The sequence below is a fragment of the Pinus tabuliformis genome, chromosome 5_1 (genome assembly GCF_031772625.1).
Source record: "Pinus tabuliformis cultivar Carrire ecotype Pingquan chromosome 5_1, CPIR1, whole genome shotgun sequence".
In the NCBI taxonomy this organism is placed as follows: Eukaryota; Viridiplantae; Streptophyta; class Pinopsida; order Pinales; family Pinaceae; genus Pinus; species Pinus tabuliformis.
Window position 1 is genome coordinate 888693060 of NC_142305.1, and position 20468 is coordinate 888713527.

The following is a 20468-nucleotide window of genomic DNA, read 5'->3' on the forward strand; positions in this document are numbered from 1 at the left end:
AGGAGTATCTCTAAAATCAAAGAATACGGAGCAGTTTGATTCCAGCTTTTGGGTAATTGCAGAAATGTTTTCTTTCCTGTGTTTTCATTTTTCTCATTAATGTTTTTCCTCTGTCGGCATGAGTGTAATGAAGCTGCTGGTTTCCTTTTATCAGCAAATTTACTAATGTTGTGTCCTCAGCAGAGAGTACCTGCAAATCTTACTTACAGAATCCTTAAAGGGCGGTCCACCATGCTGGAAATTCATCCACATTTTCTGTCTTCCTTTATTCGTTTTGCAGTAGTTTAGTCTCAGAATCTTAATTGCCTGGATTAAACTCTGTCTTCTTTATTTTTCTTCAAACCACTCCTTCAATCCAAGGCCCTGCAACCCTCAGAGTTTTCTGACCATTCTGTTTTGAATGTTGGAATTTTAGAATTAGAAGCTTTGTTGCAAACCCTCATGGCCTGTCCCTTTGGCCGCTAATTTTAACAATTTTCATCAATCTTTAGATGTCCCGGGCACTGTTTCCCTCAGAACCAGGAATTGTCTTCGGTGAAAAAACATCACGTATAATCCCTAACCCTATTTGCCCAACTTGGAGAATCGAATGCTTCGGAGAAGGTGGTATTGCCAAAAGACTTGACAGGTTTTTGGTCCACTCTTCTTTACTTATGAGAATGGAGAATCTTGAAGCCTCAACCTTCTATTCTGAAGCTTCTAATCATGATGCAATCTTGCTAAGTGGAGGGGGGCAATGAATGTTAATTCCTTGCCAATCAAATTTGACCGTTCATTGATTAATGATATGGATTTTAGGGAAATGGTACAACTATCCTAGAATCAGCCGATTCTATCAAATAATATAATGCAGATGGAAAGGATAAGCCTAAAACTCAAGAGGCTCAATCAAAAAGTACAGGCCTGGATTAGTATGCGTAAGGAAGAACAAATTAAGGATCTGTGTGAGATTGAAAAGGATATAGCAACATACAAGGATCCCTCAAACTCTGAATTTTTCTCACAACACTTCAAGAAAGTGGTGATGGAGTTGGTACAGAGGAAGAATAAAATACTTAAGGCCCAGGAGGAGTGGCAACTAAAGAGCAAGGTAGCTTGGATAAGAGGTGGTGACAAAAATACCAGATTTTTTCACATGGCAATGTTGAAACAAAAGGCTGCTAATTCCATATGGCATATTCGAAATGAGGAGGGCAGGGTACTTACATCACTTAAGGACATCAAGGAAGAAGCCTTTAGATACTTCAAAAAGCAATACAAAGAATCAAAGGAGGATAACATTTTTGGAAAAAATGGAGATGGCAAGCTTATTTCCTCATGTTGTCAACGATGAAGATATCAACCTCATGGATTGCCCTGCTACATAAGAAGAAATCTTACACACTTTGAAAGAGATGGCTAAAGATAAGAGCCCGGGATCAGATGGTTGGCCTGTGGAATTATTCATCTCCTTCTTCGACATTATGGGCTCTGAGCTTCTCCAAATGGTGGAATAATCTCGCTATTCCAGCCTCATATCAGTTGCTGTCAATGCCACTTTCCTCACTCTCATCCCAAAAAAATCACGGTCTCTATGCTTTTCTGACTTTAGACCAATATCTATCTGTAATTCTGTTTGCAAATTAATATCTAAGTTGATAGATAACAGAGTTAAAAATATTCTTTCTCCACATATTTGTCCAGAGCAGTTTGGTTTCCTGCCTGACAGGAGAATTCAAGATGTGGTGGCAATCGGGCAAGAGAGCATCCACTCCATCAAATCACGCAATTTAAAGGCATATCTTATGAAAATAGACCTGTTGAGGGCTTATGATCGAGTGGACTGGGACTTCCTCTGAATAATCCTCCACATAATTGGTTTTCATTATAGACATGTCAAATGGATCATAGCGTGTGTTACTTCAGTTTCCATGGCGGTCTTAACTAATGGATATCCAACAGATTTCTTCAAAATCTCAAGGGGGTTGAGACAGGGATGTGCACTTTCTTCCCTCCTATTCATTTTGGTCATGGATTCCCTTAGCAGAGGAATTAGAGCAATGAAAGTATCTGGTGCCATTACAATTTGCAGGGTATCCACCAGCACTTCTACTACCCACCTCCTATTTGTGGACGATGTCCTGTGCTTTGGAGCTGCTAAGATGTTTGAGTGGGAGGTCTACTATCAGATTTTTAATAGATTTGGCAGGGCCTCAGGCGTCATCATAAATAAAGATAAATCTGAAATCATTTCGGATGAGAAAAATTCAGAAACAATTCAACAAATAACAACCCTGTTTGGGATCAAATCCATCTTTCTGTCCACAGGGTTCAAATATTTGGGATGCTTCCTAAAGCCATGCAACTACCGTATACTGGACTGGAATTGGTTGATTTGCAAAGTACAAAAAAAACTATCCTTGTGGGACCACAGATGGTTCACTCTAAGAGTCAAAGTGATAATGATTAAAGCTGTCTTGCAAGGGATTTCAGCATTCTGGATGCATTTATTTCTTCTTCCCTCGGTTGTCATACAAAAAATCAATGCCCAATCACAAAATTCCTCTGGTCCGGAGTTAGAAACGCTAGAAAATTCCATCTTTGCAGGCTTGATTCTCTAACTAAACCCACTGAGTCGGGTGGATGGGGAATGAGAGATACTAAGTGATTTAATATGGCCCTTCTCTCTAGAAATCTATGGCAGGTATTCAACTCCCCGGGCATCTGGAACGATATTATACAGGGAAAGTATCTCTGGCATCAAAGTCTGGATGAATGGATAACTGCTGGGGCTCCTAATAATGGAAGACAATCCTAAATCTGTAGTATGATGTCGGCAAAACAATGGTTATGTGGAAACTTATGCTGGCAAGTTGGAGATGGGAGAAAAATCCTCATTGGGCTGGATGCGATTAAGGGTCTAAATGGAGACCATAGTCTCTCCCCCCAAATCATTATCTATCTGCATCATATGGGTGCCCACTATCTAGCCCAATTGCAGAATCGAGGCCTCTTTGATACATCCTCTCATTCTTGGCCACACTCGTGGGAGCTTGGACTCTTCGCTGAATTTGAATTTGAATGAATGGGAATCTTACAGGTACAAATTGTGTGAAGCAGGGATTACCTTATCAAACCGACTAGACTTCCTTGCATGGGGTGGTAGAAATGCTGATGGTAATATATCAGTTAAAGAATTATATTACTATATTTTTGGAACCCCCCAGGAAAGCCCTTTTGAGGATTGGACTGTCCCCATGTGGAAGTGGGAAGCTCCTTTGAAACTTAAATGCTTCTCTTGGTTGACCCTCTTCAACCGCATCCTAACTTGGGGAAAATTTGATGAAAAGGGGCTTTAATGGTCAGGGTGGATGCCAATTGTGTGGTGTTGACATCAAAGACTGCATACATCTGTTCCTGAATTGTCCTTTCACCAGAGACATTTGGGGGGGAGTATTTATATGATGCAGCTTATTGTTGATAGGGATTTACTTTCATTATTTCTTGTCTCAGGTACTAGTCTACGAAGCATAGACCCTACAGAGTAGTCCCTTTGTATGTGTTTTGGGGGATTTGGCGAACCAGAAATGCGTCTGCTTTCGAGGGCATAATCCTTGACTGTTTGACCACCAATCTCAAAATTGTTGGACATTTCCTTAAGACTGGCCCTTGGGTCCCTAGGACTACCCAACGCCCTGTATCTTTCGAAATTGAGAGAATCTTATCCTTTAGGATTCTTTGATGGAGCCTTAATAGAGGCAGCTGTGGTTGCGAAGCTCTCATCAAGCTAAGCCCCAAACGCGAATACCGCTTCTATTGGCATGGAGGAGATGGGACAAATTGTCGAGCTAAGGTAGTTGCTCTGTGGGGGATACTTCAGTGTGCCAAATGGCTCGCTATTGACTCAATCATGATTGCAGGGGATTCCAAAACTGTAATAGAATGGGTGCATGGAAAGAACTCCCTTGAGGTCCCCCTCCTTCATCACGGGATGGACAACAGTCAGACTCTCATTCCTTCTTTCTGTGACATCTCTTTTGTTCATGTGTACTGTGAGCAAAACATGGTGGCGGATGCCCTGTCCAAGTGTGGGGTTCCTTTCCATCTTGGGAGGATGTTTTTTGAAATTCTGCTTGAAGGATCTGTCTGTGAATCAGGCTCCTTCGATCTCTAGTTAGACTGTCTCTTAAAATGGTTGTTTTTTGGCCAGTTGTCTGTGAAGCATTCTTGTATCTCTTATTCTGCCCATTGGATGGGTTCAACTAAGATTTTGTTGCCCTGAGCGCACTATAGAGAAACTCAGAGGTTCTTTTTTTGGTTATATGTTATATCAGATGAATTAGTTTTGTCCTCACTTAGAGCTATGTGGACGAGGATCTGATGTATGAAACTCCTCTTTAATCATTAAAGAAGGAAGTTATGTTTTTTTCTTTTGAAAAAAAGAAGGGAAATTTTTATAAAAGAGAAAAGAAAAAAAATATAGCCATCAAGAAAAAGTGCAGGTACAAGGCAGTGTAGTTACCAAGGATTGAGTGACTAATAGAGAAAGTAGCTGCTAGTAGCAAAGAGGGATGCGGTAGGCCATGAGTGGGTAATGCATGACATAGAGGAAAAGTGCCATACACACAGCTGTCGAGTCGTGTATAGTAGCCAAAGTGATTGAGCCACAAGGGTGCATGAGGAACCGCCAAAGAGGTATGCCTAGCCATACAGACCATACGTGGCCATACTATGTTGTAGTTTTTTTTTCTTCTCTAAATCGCATGAGCAGGTACAACTTGTTGGTAAGTTGTATGATGTAACATGAGTAATGAGCCAAGCTATTAGCCATAAGGTCGAAAGTTGGGCATAATAGCTCAATTGCCGAAATAGCTGTGGAGCTACAACTGCAAAGGCAGTTGTGAAGATAACCAAGGCGAGTCCAGTTTGTAGTTAGGAGGAACTGCAATTGAACTGCAGGATGGATGGAGATGTTTGGTTAAAGTGGAGGCTACCACGGGCGAGGTGAAAATCTAAGATGCCAATTGCATGAGAGGGTCCAACAGATGTAGTGAATCGAGCCAAGTTAGCAGCTTGAGTGAGGCCAATATAGGGGTGTGTAATCGATAGAAAGGCCAAGGTAGTGGCTATAGATTCACAACTAGCATAAATAATAATAAAAATTCTTTAGCAAGATTTGGTGAAATGGCTATAGTGGGTATTTGAAACAAAGACAAGTTAGGAGGAGTGTCAAACTTCATAACTTGGAAGGCTAGAATCAATACGGTTTTCAATGAAAACGATCTCTAGAAGATTGTTGAGACCAAGATCCCAGAGCTGTCAAATCCTTAGGAGAAAACCAACATAGCAAAGAAGGAGATAAGGGCACAAAGGGTACCCTTGGATGCTATAAAGGATCATTTGATTCCACTTTTAAGAAAAGAAGAGAGCCAAGGCGATGTTCAATTCATTTTTAGTATTATACCAGAGCAAAATAACAAATATGAAGATAATATTGAAGGATATGCTCTGGACCACGTGTATGACCAAGTCTGACTCAGTAATGAGTTATTTGATGATCGTACAAATCCGTGATTGGCTTGCAGTAGTAGGAGAATAGGTGGAAGACAAGGAAATAATAAATTTTGCGTTGAGTGAGTTCTCAGAGGCACGAGATCTGTAAATCAGAGGAATCTGTGCTTGAGATACACTACCCACTTTTGATAGGCTAAGGGGTGATTGCATATAAGAAGAAATCAAGTTATAGTCAAAGGCCAAGATGAGGAAACATGAATGTGGCTTTGATTGCAAAAGTCCAAGGAAAGAGCTCGAGCAGGAGTGAGGAGTCAACCTCACTGTTGAAGAAGGACTTGACTAAGGTCAAGTGTTTTTCTTGTCATAAGATGGGACACTCTCCTTCACAGTGTCTGAAGAGGAAGAAAGGGGGAAAGGCATGCAACCAACTCTAACCGTGTTAGCAGAAGCTTAGGTGCAGTTTGTGAGGAAGTTAGAGAGATAAATCACACTTGTTTCCTACCTTACCTTAGGCACATTACCAGTGAGTGCATGGTTGCTAAATAATGGAGCCGTAGTACATACGACAAAAGCAAGAAAGTAATTCACCACCCTAATTGAGTGGGACTCGTAATCGGTTGTGAAGTTAGGTGTTGAAACGAAGCATTTAGTAAAGGGGTTTGGAACAATGGTATTACAACTTGATTCAAGAGGTAGGATGGAAGTGAAGGACATGCCATAGGTGCCATAACTCAAGTGGAGTTTGCTTCTAGTCTCGATGATCGAGAAGGAGGAGTTTGGTGTAGTGTTCCAAGATGGACAGAGACTAATCAAGCCCAAGGGATCTAGCTCAAACAATGGCCACATAGAGCAATAGGAATGGGCTAAAGGGCTAGGCTATTCGAGCAACGATAGGAAGCAAAGTAGTGATAAAGAATAGCGATTAGGGAGCTTCGAAGTTTGAGCAGTTCAGAGGGAGTCAACTTTCAGGTTCAAGTGGGGAGGAGCAGTGAAGAGATTGCTCCAAATTTGTCAAGAAGGTAATTTGGTATGAAATGAACTTATAGGATGTTCAGTAGTAGGAGGCTCCGAGGAACAAGTTCACATGGAGTGAGTCTTCGAGGATGATGGCAAGGAAGTCTCCTAGTTCAGAGGGAGTAGCCATGGCAGCAAGTGTAGATCTATGATCAAAGCTAGTTACAGGGGGTCAGAAGTACCTTTCTCGTTAATAGGGAGTGTTGATGTTTGTAGCTTGGGTAGGTGCTTTTGTATAGGCCTATGTGTCAAGGTGTGCAAGAAGTTGCCCATGATCTCTTTAGAGTGTTGATGTTTGTAGCTTGGGTAGGTGCTTTTGTATAGGCCTATGTGTCAAGGTGTGCAAGAAGTTGCCCATGATCTCTTTAGAACCTTGCTCAAGTGTGAGCAAGTTGCTAATGTAATTTAGCCTAAGTTTTTTAACGTAGGAAAAACACATAATTATAATGTTGGCTAATTGGGCTAAAGAAACTTTGGAAATGTTCTCAACTGTTGATCCCAAGTGAGGTGAGATCTAATCTCAGCGATTAATCGCTTTGGAGATTAGGGTTTGGGTTAGGGATTTAGCTCAATGTAAAGCTATAAAAGTAAGGCTAGGGAGATAGGAAAGACATATAATACATCAACACAAGATTGACAGAGGCCTCTTAGTGAGTGTGTTGCTTCCAAGGAAGGGGCAACAACAAGATCTAGATCAACCAAGGATGGTTGATTAGCTGGTTTAGATCCAATGTTGTATGTAATTTCTGAGTTGGGCCATTATCCTAGGAGTAAATTTGGATTGTTAATGAAAAACTTTGATTGGGCAGAATCTGTGTCATTTTTATGAGATTGGTTATTTTATTTTTGCTTTTCCTGAATGTTAGGAACTTAGCTGTGTAAATTATTCAGTAGATCTACAATTTGCTAGGTTAATGGTTTACTGGGTGCAAGGTTTAACAAAAATTCAACAAGCCTTTGTTGTTTTTTTGGACAAGAAAGAATGCTTTATCAAAGACAAAACTAATAACATTGTGGTTAGAGGTTTCATAACAATGATAGAGTTCGAACCAAGCAACAAACATTTTTGTTATGTTTCAGTTTTGAGAATCATGTTTGGCACAAGGGATATTTTGGTCTTTTGGACTATATTGATCTTGGTTTTCTCAAGAAGCATAATATTGTGAATGGTTTGCTAGAAATACAAAAGGAGAAAGGTTTTTATGACTCAATTTTGTTGGGAAAGAAACATTTATTTAAGTTTGAAGACAACATGACAAGATCAATACGTGTACTTGAATTTATCGATTGTTATATAAGTGGACTGATGAAAACTCTCATGGTGGTGGAAAATATTTTGTTAATTTTATCGATGATCTTTAAAGGGTTTTGGAAGCACAAGTTTTTAGAACTTTCAAACAGTTCAAATTATTGGTGGATTAAGAAAGTGGACCAACTATTAAGGTGTTACAAAGTGACAAAGGAGGTGGGTATGAGTAAGAAAGAATTTTGTGATTTTTGCAACAAGCAAGGCTTTAGGAAAGAAACAATTATTGCGAAAACGTTCCAAGAATGGTGCAATGGAGTAGAAGAGCAAATCTACAATGTAGATGGCTCAATGCATGTTGAAAGCACTTAATCTTGGTAATCTTGGTACTCATTTGTTGGGCAAAAGCTTTCAACCATTGGTTTTCCTAATAAATAGGGGTCCTACAAGGTAGTTCAAGGTGTGATTCTTGAGGAGGCTTGGTCAGATAAAGAAGCCATAGGGAAAGAAGTTCGAAAAATTTCGTTGCTTAGTGGATGCTCACATCTTATATAAAACCAGTCATAAAAATTGGGAGACAAAAATAGAAAGTGTGTATTTCTTGGTTATAGTACAAGGTCAAATGCATTCAAGTTTTATTATCCTTTCAATAAGAAAGTAATCATTAGTACACATGTAATTTTTGATGAGAGTTCTATCAAGTGCATATAATTGGTTGGTAAGATGAGAATTCGCAAGTAGAAGAATAATTGAGAATCAAAATTCCAGGAACATATGGGAAGAGGCAAAGAGTAGGAGAAGAAGAAACTCAAGGAAGAAGAGAATGTAGAATTGGAGTAGGAGCAGAGCATCGAGAAGAACAAGAGAAAGCCGTATTGGAGTTAGAAGAACAATCAAATAGAGCACAAAAAGGTCAATGTGGTTATAAACTTTTCAATATGCAAAAGAAATGCGATAAAACTTGGAGAAGGTAAGGGAAACTATAGGTCACTTTATTAGGTAAATCATGCTTTGATGAATGAAGTTGTTAATGTCCATGACCCTATTTCTTTTAAAGAAGGAAATGAAAATAAAGTTTGGATAGATGCAATTGCAAGCTCCTTGCCCTCTCCACATTTGTTGGCACCCAATGTTCCATCACTAGGTTCTTCTCGACAAAATTGAGTATGAGAAGGGTTTCAGTGGGTGGTCGACGACGAGAGAGTTTCCAAAGACGGTCAAGGTTTGCTCAAAGTGACACATCTTAATCCTCTTAGTCCCTGGTCCTCTTCATAGGAGAGTATAAGGCAATTTATCAATTCTTTCTCCATGATTGATGATTATGTTCGGATGTCTTCGTCTTCTTCTTCCACCCTTACTTCTATCAATGGCTTTGACTTTGCTTGACAAGCTTCCTTGTTTAGCTAGGAAAAAGTAGCCATTTTTTTGTTGTTGTGAACATATCATTTATAGTTTGACATTGAAATTGGCATGTTTTGATTATGCTTACTATTGCTCGACTCGTTAGCTATTTTTCTTGTTGTAGATTAGTGATAGGAGTTGTAATTTACCTTCTAATATAGTCTAGGTTATATAATTAATAGGTGATATTATTAATACGTGATGTCATAATATAAGTAAATGACTAATACACACATAATGAGTAATTGATAATAGTAGTCCATTAAGAAGTGTTACTTGTTATCGAAAAATATGTAGAAATAAGGGTTCCAACAATGTATTCATTGCCACTTATAAAATATATTAAATCAATTCTATACTTCAAGCATATATTTGTGTTTAGTATACTTCATGTGGTATCATAACCATGGTTTGATTAAATTTTTCCACTACCAGTTAGTGTAGAAATTCTCACTGTAGATTAAACTGATTATGCAATGTACTAAAGCAAATACTTAATCTACTTCTACAATCAAACTTGCGGGATTTTAATCGATTTTGAGCAAGATCAAACAGAACACATATAACAGAGAAGAAGAAACAATCACACATGAAACACAGAAGAATACTCTGGGGAAAGCCTTAGCTAAAAACCCCGATCTCTGTATTATCATACAAGTGGAAATGTGTCCGGATTACACAAAACATTAACTCACAAGCTATCTTGCTCTTAGTACAATCCTACAATGCTGCTCATAGACAGTCAAAGGCTTCTCACAAACCTTCTCCTCTGCCCTCCAAGCCTCCTATTTCCTTGCGCAGTTTCTCCCGGGTCCTCTGGCTACCACCTTTGTGAATTCACCTCTCGAACAACTCACCAAACTCAGAAATAACTGCACAATCCTGAAGGAGATAATTCCTTCTGCATGGATGAGTTTCCTTTATAGGAAAAATTCCTCCAACTGATAGTACACTGCCCCTTCCTTCAATCTCAACTGGGTCTTTCTCTGAACTGACATGCATGAGTTATTTATGAGAGAATATTCAGTTATCTGAAGAACACTAGTTGCATGCATGCATGCATTAACTGAGTGAACTCACAATTAGTTCTTCCAACTGATTGGAACTAATTTAACTGGGCTTAAGTCAGTTAAATGAGCTAACTCATTACAACTCAAATACAACTCATCCTTATCTCCTAATTAAGGGATAACTTCTTCAATCAAAGGGGTAACTGTTGCATGTCTTCACAAAGACTTCATGTTTGATTTTCTCCAACTAATTAACTCAAGATGAATTAATTAATTATTTTTCAAACAGTTGGTGAGACTAAATTCGAATTTTAATTCTCAATTTTAATTTAGGGACTAATTAAAATTGGAATCTATCCCGAAATGCTATTTATAGCAATGCTATTTTTAGCATTTCTATTTTTTGCTATTTCCAACAGAGTTGGAGTATATCTTGAAATGCTATTTATAGCAATGCTATTTTTAGCATTTCTTGTTGCCATTTTCAACACTTCCTCTCAACAAGGAAGGCATTCAACTCGAACCCAATCCTGAACCCTTGGAATGTTCTGCATGCAACACTTCTCCCTAGTGTTGTTGCTCCAGCAACTCTAGAAACAAAAAAATATCCAAAGTGAATAAAAATGATGCCTCTGTCATCAAAGTCTCTAGCTGCTATTGCCTTTGTCGACTAAAAACTCTGCATCTCTGTGCCCTTCAGTATCTGACTGCTCTAGCCTTTGTCACTTTGATCTCTGACTGCATCAATCACATTGATTCCTCCTGCTGCATCTGTGCTGCTGCTGGTCCTGTCTACTAGCGCTGCATCTGCACTGCACCTCCTCTCATCATGTTGCATCGTGCTGCCCAATGCTGCACTGCAACTCAGTTATTGAGAAGTAAGTCACTGATCTCCCAACTGACCTCCCTATTGGGCTAGAAACATCCTCTGATGCTGAAGCTTACTCTGCCGCTTCATCAGCATCTGTCTCTACCCACTCAGCTAGTTCTGCTACTCCTCGTCGGGGCTCTCGTAGCAAGCTCTAATCAAAGAGGCTGGGTACCTCAAGGATCCTACCCCTATTTCAACCTTCTTGGGACTATCATTCCATATTGCCCCACCTCCCACCTGGAGGTATGGATGCATGTGATCCCTCTGCCCACTTGGCTCGAAATTCCCCCCTATTGGAGATCTCTGCATGAGTGGATGCTTCCACTCGGTCTCCTCTCAGCATCTCCAATTGTGGCTCCTCCACAATTGTCTGAGACTTCTTCTCGGACTGCATGTTGAGAGGTAATTTACTCTCCCTCTCAACCACCAAGTCTTTAAACTTTGCCTTGCTCCTCAAGGCTTTGCATGCATCTTGAACCTCAAGAGCATACAGGTTCTTGGCTAGCACACCAATCTATTTCATCTTTCCCAGTGTCACGAAATTTTCTGATAAAATAGCTAATTTTAAATCAGCGATATCTCCCTCATCCGAACTCCGATTCAACCAATTTTTTTTTGAATTTGGGTCTTTTTTGGCAAGGAATCTAGATTTGCTATTTGTTTCTGAAAATTTTGCACAAAAATTTTCAGATCTGCTCTGAAAACTTGCGGCCCAGTTTTTTTGTTTGTTGTTTATTACTTCTTTGTTGTTGTTTGTTTCTATACTTCGAATTTTCTTCTTCGTATGTTGTTCACTGCTTCGATCACCTTTGCTCCGATACCATGTAGAAATTGTCACTGTAGATTAAACTGATTATGCAATGTACTAAAGCAAAATACTTAATCTATTTCTACCATCAAACTTGCGGAAGTTTAATCGATTTTATGCAAGATCAAACAGAACACATATAACAGAGAAGAAGAAACAATCACACATGAAACACAGAAGAATACTTTGGGGAAAGCCTCAACTAAAAACCTCGATCTCTGTATTATCATACAAGTGGAAATATGTCCGGATTACACAAAGCATTAGCTCACAAGCTATCTTGCTCTCAGTACAATCCTACAACGCTGCTCATAGACAGTCAAAGGCTTTTCACAAACCTTCTCCTCTGCCCTCCAAGCCTCTTCTTTCCTTGCGCAGTTTTCCTGGGTCCTCTGGTTGCCACTTGTGTGAATTCACCTCTCACACAACTCACCAAACTCAGAAATAACTGTGCAATCCTGAAGGAGATAATTCCTTCTGCAATGGATGAGTTTCCTTTATAGGAAAAATTCCTCCAATTGATAGTACACTGTCCCTTCCTTTAATTTCAACTGGGTCTTTCTCTGAACTGAAATGCATGAGTTATTTATGAGAGAATATTCAGTTATTTGGAGAACACTAGTTGCATGCATGCATGCATTAACTGACTGAATTCACAATTAGTTCCTCCAACTGTTTGGAACTAATTTCACTGGACTTAACTTAGTTAACTGAGCTAACTAATTACAACTCAAATACAACTCATCATTATCTCCTTAATTAAGGGATAACTTCCTCAATCAAATGGATAACTATTGCATGTCTTCACAAAGACTTCATGTTTGATTTTCTCCAACTAATTAACTCAAGATGAATTAATTAATTATTTTTCAAAAAGCTGGTGAGACTAAATTCGAATTTTAATTCTCAATTTTAATTTAGGGACTAATTAAAATTGGAATCTATCTCGAAATGCTATTTATAGCAATGCTATTTTTATCATTTCTATTTTTTGCTATTTCCAATAGAGTTGGAGTAATATCCTGAAATGCATTTTTAGCATTTCTTGTTGCCATTTTCAACAGTTAGAAGCATGGAACCTAGTTTCATAGAGATGGATGGAATGGGAATTGTAGCTAAGATTGTAAATGAAATTAATAAGAAGGCTATGTTAATGATTACGCTAGATATAAATATGAAGTCCCAACATTGAAACCAGTAGAAGACCTTATAAGCTACGATGAAAACAAAATTTAATATCTTTTTGTGAATGATTTTTTGCCTATGATAAGGAGGAATATAGGAAGATGCAATAGAAAGGCGCAGGGGAAGGCCCAATAAATATTTAGAAAATAAATTTTGAATGTGAAGGAAGAAGTGCCTTAGTCAATTTTGTCCCAAGGGTAGGTGAGATGTTGGAGAAGGAGATTTCTTATCCATAGTGCCCTTCAAGATGGAAAATATTCTTGAAAAATTGAAGAAAGTTGTGTCAATCGGATGCTCTAGTGGTTTGGAGGAATGTTGTTATCCTTCCCACTTAGCATCAATTCTCGCATGTGACATGTTGAGCTCTTTGACCACTCTATGTCAAGTACCCTATAGTAGTACATTTTTTTGCAAAGGGATTCCATCATGTTCGGGCATTCAGATCATCCAGGACTCGTCATCATCAGTCACCTGTCTATCAGAGTTATAAACCCATTCTGTAGTTGGTATGTAAATAATCTTAGTAAGACCATATATGTATGTAACAACCTAGGTAAACCTATTGTTTTGGTGACGATTTTCATCCTAGGAGGTTTTTTGTCTTACTGATTCATTTGTGTTTCTAAACACGAATGATCGGTAGAGTTTTTCCCTCCAACCTCACTCCAAAGCTAAGGTGGATTTATCGTTAAGATTTTAGGTGAGTCCTAGTGTTCTAGTCGAGTCTTTTGTAAAATTGATTTGGGAATAATTTAAGTTAGTTGGCTAAATTATTTTATTACAAATCACTTGGTCTATTAGATCATATTGAGTTGCAAAATTGGGTAAAAAATTGAGGGTATATAACGAATGGATTTCCCCCTTTGAGGGTTGAAACCTAATTATCTTATGTAAATAATATTTTAGCACCATAACTAAAATATTAGAGGGTTGGAAAAAATTATTAATTCCCTCATGTGTCAATTAATTGAATTTTCTGGCAAAAATAAATAATTATCCTAAGCCAAAAATTTAATTAATTAGAGTCAAAATTAAAATTCTAGGGAAAATAAATTCTCCAAAAGGAAAAAATTGTGGATTCTAGAGAAATTAATTTTTGGAGGTCCCCCCACTAAGGGAATATTGAAAATTTTAAGAAATTTTGGACCCTTGGGCCTTAGTGGTTAGGTCAAAGTCAAATTTTTGAGGAAATTAGCTCAAAATAATTAATTTTCAGCTAATAAAAAATGAATTAAAAAGAAATTTAAAAATTCCTCAAAAAATAAAGATGTTCGACGGTGGAGATTAAAAGATAATCAAATTTTTATCAACGGTTGAGATTACTTTGACGGGGATCAAGCCAGCTAGCCGTTTGGAGAATTTATCTATAGATTAGAAGCCATTTGCTTCTCAAAGGATCCGATCTGTGAATTGTGTACTAGCTCTCGAAGTTCTATTGTAATTTTTCTAGAATAATAATAATGCAAAAGTTCTTGGGGTTTTCATTGATGGTGGTTATTCTCTCCTACTTATGGTAATACTGTTCTTATGCTCTGTTGAATAATATTTTAGAAGTTGATGATCATTAACTTTCATGGAATAACTTATTGCACATGTATCTTGCACAGGTTATTGGATCTAAGGTAGCATTTTAATTCAATTGAATTAGTAGGCATATCTAATTCTTAAGAATTATAATGTTAGTTTATGTCTCTATTGATTTAACAACTCGATTTTGAGTGTGCAGATAATTTTTATCTGAAATCTTGGGCGTGAGGGGAAGTCCTCAGTTGGACCAGCCAAATCCTAAGGCATAAGAACTGAAGGGCCTTCTTGATTGAATCCCAATACTTATGTAATAAAGATTTTCTTTCTTGGCTAGTGCCTCATTTAAACTTATTTATCTTTTATGTACTGTGCTCATTAGATAGATATGGCTAGGAAGAGATTATTTCTATTGATTCGGGAACGGAGATGGACTTATATTCTTCAGATCCAGTAGATTTGTATTCAAATTTGTAGATTTGTATTTTGGTTTTCTAACTTTCGGAGGTTTTTTTGGGATATATTTTTGTATTTTGTATATATTTGGGATCTGGGGTTTTTCAAGTTTTTAATTTTTACAGGTAGATTTCAAAGCTAGATCTGAAAGGTTGTCAAGGGATTTAAGGATTTCAGTCCTTGGCAATTTTTTTAAAGGATCCTAGAGGTAGATATAGGCATAGGAAAGCAAGATCCACCCTCTACTGCTCCTCCAAACTCAACGCTGAAGCTCCAGAATTAAACGTCAGTCTCCAACAATTTTTTTTGATCATTTGTGGACAAATTATAAGATCTGTTTTTTGTTTTTGTTTTTTTTTTTGGTTTTTTCACGCAATTTTAAGGCTTCTAAGCCCAGCGTGGACCTTAAGATTTTGTTACAAACCTTTCCAATCCTGGCCGTGGCCCCTGTTGCCCTTGTTTTTCCCTGCGGCACCTATTTTCTTTGAGCCGTCAGCCCTTAGGGCTTCCCCAATCCTTCCGCAGCCTTTATCCCTCTTTCCTATCTCCTATTCCTTCACCGCTGCCCTCAAATCTCCTCTGGGGAAGCCCTTATCTTCTCTCTTCTCCCTGCTGTCTCATCCCTGCCTCCAATTCCAGCCTTTTTCCTGCCTACCGTGAGCGTTGTAGGGTTTTTCCTTGCCCTCTACCCTCAAAGCAGGCCTTCAAGGCCTCTCCAAGCCCTCTCTGCAACTCCTTCTTCAGATATGCCCTTATTCATCCTCAACGCAGGCTCTAAGAGGCTTCCTTTGCCTGCCGCAGCCTTAGATTCACCTCTGTCAGCCTGCGTCAATCCTCTTTGGATTCTGATCTCTAGGCCGCAAGGCTTTCCACCCCTTTTCCTTTAACGCTGCCTCCATCCTTGTCTCTCCTTGCCTTTGTGAGCCCGCTCCCTGTTCTCTGCCCTGAACGCAGGTCATCACAGCCTCTCTTTCCATTGGTCACAAGCATTTTCAGGTTTGTCTCTCGTTATATACTTGTTTTTGCAGGTGTAGTGTGGAGATTTGAGGAGATCCAGGCACTTGTTTGAATTTCTGACACCCAAATCTGTGATACTTGGTGACAATCTACACTCAGACCTAAATAAACCATATTGCGGACCCTAATCTATATATTAATATTTGCAAGAAAGTTTACAAGTGTTTTTGCTTGCTTTGTTTGGTAATTGGATGATTGATTTGATTATTAGGGACTGATTTCCATTTGTTTCAGAGGCCTGATTTAAAATTTTCAGAGGTCTAATTTCATTTCGCACTAAGTTTATCTTTAGATTTAGTGCATTCTTGAAAAGTGTTTCATGCTCCTAAAAAGTTTAGTAATTTCTGAACTGTCAAATGCATTTAACATAAAAGATATTTACTGTTAGTTCTCTGTTCCTCTGAATTTACCTACTGCTGTCATGATTAACCTCTGCTGTCCTAATTAATTCATTTGCTTAGAAGTAACAAATGGTTTCTATTGTTCATTGTGGGAGAAATCTGCCCTCTAAAAGTTATTAAATTTGCACCATAAGCTCAAGCGCTATAAACATTAAACTCTGATTCCATTCTAGCATCTTGAATGTCTTGCTGTCTTTTAAGTGACTGAGAACCACTGTGAGATATATAAGATCTGAAGAATGGTTGCATGTTGCATAATTGGTATTGAAAAATTCTTTTAGATATATTTTTTTTAATTGCATGAGAGGTGCTTTACTGCTGTGCTCATCCATATCACTTAATCTGAAACAAAAGGGACTTCAAGTGCACTTGCTGCTCACTGAAACATAATTTGTTTACTGCTGCCCTGAAGTAATCCATTTTTGTTATTGCATTGATAGCTTGTTGAGGTAGACTAGGAACATTTTTCAAATCTTATTGCTACTTTGGATAATCTGTCATTGGCATATCATTTTGAATAATTGGGTAATTGATAAGTGGTCTAGTTCTCTCTTTGCCATTTGATTAAAGCACATTTGTGGATTGTAGCTAACAATAAATCACCCTTTGGGCATCTTAAGTTTAGTTGTTGAGGAATATTGATTAAGAGCATTTGCAATAGTTTCATTGGCTAAATTTCTAAGTAACCAAGTTCCTTGATTGTTCATGATTTTATGATTCTTGTTTAAGGTTGGAAAAGTAAGTTATTGGAAGAGCATTAGATTTATCTAAGTACTCTTGGTTCAGTAATCAATATATTTCATATTTGAGTAAGCTCCATCTTCATGCACTTTGTGATATCTATTGTTGGCACATTGGGCTTTATTCTTATAGTTGAGATTGTCTCTTGAATATAATTAGCAAGCACTTGTTGATTTAATCTAAGATCAACCATAGTTGAAGTACTTAAACATTAGCAATCTCATTTTAAGAATTGTTCACTAATTTCACCTTGCATTTGCATCCTAAAGTCTTGCATATTAAAACTTACCTCCAAGCATAAGCTTGGTTGATAGATTTCTAGGACAAACTTTCTCATATAGTTTGAGGAGCCCAAGCAACTCTTCGGTCGTTAACATGGTGACCTTGCAGTCGTCAAAGCGACAATCTTTGCAGCGCCAGAGGCATTGGATGATAGGAGCACAACAGAAGATATCGTTAATCAAGTCCTTGCTTGCTTCCTGTTGGCCTCCTTCCCACAACTTACCTTGGAGCCCAACTTCAAAATAGTTAAGGGAAAATCAAACTTACATTATGCATTTAATTAAAATCAACCAAGATTCCTGCATTTCACATAGGTCCTATGAATTGCATTTCATATAGGATAGTAATGCATTAAAGCAACAGTTGTCCATTTGGTACATGGTCTTAAATTTTTAAAGCAAGAGTGTTGACTCCATAAGGCATTGGTTTCAAAGTATATAAATCCAATCAAATCCTTAATATCTTGCTAAATCTAAAAAAGTGCTAGGCCACTCGACTTTGTCACTTTGTCTCCCGGAATAGTTGGTTCCCAACTTGTCCTTCGACATTTCATCCCCATTCGGTCTACCCCCCATAGCCTGCTGTTGGGAGACAACTTAAACAGAGAGATTGGGGATTAGGGTGACAACCCCATACCTGAGTCATTGTCGCAGTGCCAATACATTTTGAGCGACAATAAAGCTCATAATGAGTCTATCCTTGTAATGGATTTGAGCCTTGTTGTTTGAGAATCCCTCGAGAATTGAAACATGTATATTTCTCATATGGAATATAAAGATATTTATTCTAGGAAAAAAGTTTGAGAGTTCTTTTGACAATGTTGAGAAATTCTTTAAAGAATTTAAAGTTTGAAGAGTTTTTGGGTGAGAAATGTAAAAAGGCCATAGAGAGAGCTCCATAAAAATAATTAATGCTAGTGGATTTCTTTTGTTGCCATGATTTAGAGATACATATTATGGAAGACGTGGAATGGTTTGGCTCAAAGGGCCATACTAAGAATCTATTACATTGCATGTGGAATCTTTTTTCATAAGTTTCCAAGTTGGTCGTGATGTTGAAACATGGAATTCAATTGGAATTTGATTATATTGATAATGAGATGCTAAAAGATCAAGGGAACATGGCACAATTGGTCGTTTTTGGAATCACTGGTGCCATAAAGCATACTACTTATAACAGGAAGTTCATGAAGAAATAAAATGATACATCTAGTCATAGTAGATTGTAGACCAAAACCAACCTTTGCCCAAAAGACAAGGATGCTAAGCAAATTTTTAGTTCAAAACCAAAAGAGGACATGTTTGCGATATATGTGTAGAATTGAAAGAGAAATTTGAGACATAACCTATGGATTCTTATGTCCTAATGTGAAGACATTGGCTTTCCTTTTTAAAAACATGACCATTTATTTAAAACCTACTATCTTAAAACTAGCATGCAATTTGGAGAGAGAGGGCATTGCTCAAGGGATTGTTTTGATGGATTGGATCCTGCTTGTTGTTTGCATAGGCTTCCCATTGGTTTGGTCTCATCATATGATCCACTTGATTCATAAATTGGGTCCTAGTGCAAATCTGAATAACTATAGGCATGGTTGGACATACATCCTCGAAACTCTATGCCACCACTCTTCACTTATAGTTATTTTAGGAGCTCAAGATGAGAAACCTTTGGGTTGGGGGATAGGTAGGTTTTAGGCTAGGATATCAACCGATGGATCATATTCTGAACCATCATGAAAGAGGTGAGATAATCACTCTTCGAAACTCTTTTGTTGTTTCCTAGAATTTCTGAAATTCTTTGACAGTATTGGGGGAAGCCATGCTCCAAAATCTTAGAGACATTGGTATGTTAAAGATTCTTATTAGTATTATTACATGGATCTTTACGAGGTAGTGCTTGGTCGCCTCAACTAAGCACACAGATTATTAGACTTCATCTAGAGCACCACTATGGTGAAGTAGGGGTGTCCCATCTTACCCACATTATTCAGAATCAACATTGATGAGTTGGAGGCTTTCTTGCATGGCACATTTAGCTGTTGAAGTTTCTAAGTCTAACAGTTACAGACCCTCCATGTACTTTCTGATTTATTCCTTCCTACTTGTTCCGATTAATTAACAAGTTATTTACCATGTAAATACTGAAAATAAACACAATTACATGCTCAACACATTATAGATCATCAACTGAAGGAAACAGAAACAAGCACATAAATGACACTGTTATTTTTGGACTAATGTCCCCGGAAAAACCCAATGCGGGAAAATCGGTGCAGCTATCTGAGGGTTTGATTTATTAAGCAGAGTCAGAATACAATCTGGGTGCCAAATCCGGCTCACCCAACAGAGAAAAATCTCAGTAGTAGTACCCCTCCTTCAGAGATAGATGCTCTGTTTGAAACCCCGGATAAACACTTTGGCAGCTCCTCAGCTCCAATCTGCCCCACGAAAAACCCCAGCGTCAGCCTCTTCTGCGCTCAGTGTCAACTTTCTCGGTAGTTTCGGCTTCTGCCCTCTGCGTTAGCTTTCCGGCAGTTCCGACAGTTCTTGGTTGTTCCCGACAGTTCCGGCTTCTGCCCTCCGCGTTAGCTTTCCTGACAGTTCCGGCAGTTCCCGACAGTTCCGACTTCTGCCCTCTGCGTGAGCTTTCCCGGGCAGTTCCGGCAGTTCCAGTTGTTCCCGGCAGTTCCGTCTTCTGCCCTCTGCGTCAGCTTTCCCGGCTGCTGCGTTGATTCTCCCGACACTATCTCTGCCTCTCTGCTTCTGTATTCACTGCCCCTTAGCTGCAACTCTAGATCACTCTCTCAACTTTCTCAGCGAACCTAGCTCCAGAAAGTCGAAATCTTGATCTCTTGGTGTGTTCTCCAAGTGACCCTCAATCCTCCTCTTATACTTTTCTCGTTGACAAATCAACGGCCGAGATTAAGTCCCTAATCAACGACTAAGATTAGATATGGCTTGATCCATGACTTTTGGACCATTCTAACACAGTTTTATATTAATTCACATTAATATTT

General features: G+C 38.5%; 1 protein-coding gene across 2 annotated transcripts in view; it reads left to right on the forward strand.

The window, feature by feature from the left end:
- The window catches only part of LOC149167661 (phosphatidylinositol 3,4,5-trisphosphate 3-phosphatase and protein-tyrosine-phosphatase PTEN2A-like), a 195397-nt gene that overhangs the window by 35020 nt on the left and 139909 nt on the right, over positions 1-20468 (forward strand). Inside the window, exon 2 of one of the 2 annotated variants that reach the window (XM_089433069.1) lies at positions 14755-14862. The exons of the other annotated variant lie outside the window; for it this stretch is intronic. The gene's annotated coding sequence lies outside the window, so the exon portion shown is untranslated. The remainder of the gene's footprint in view (positions 1-14754; positions 14863-20468) is intronic. 2 annotated transcript variants of the gene reach the window in all.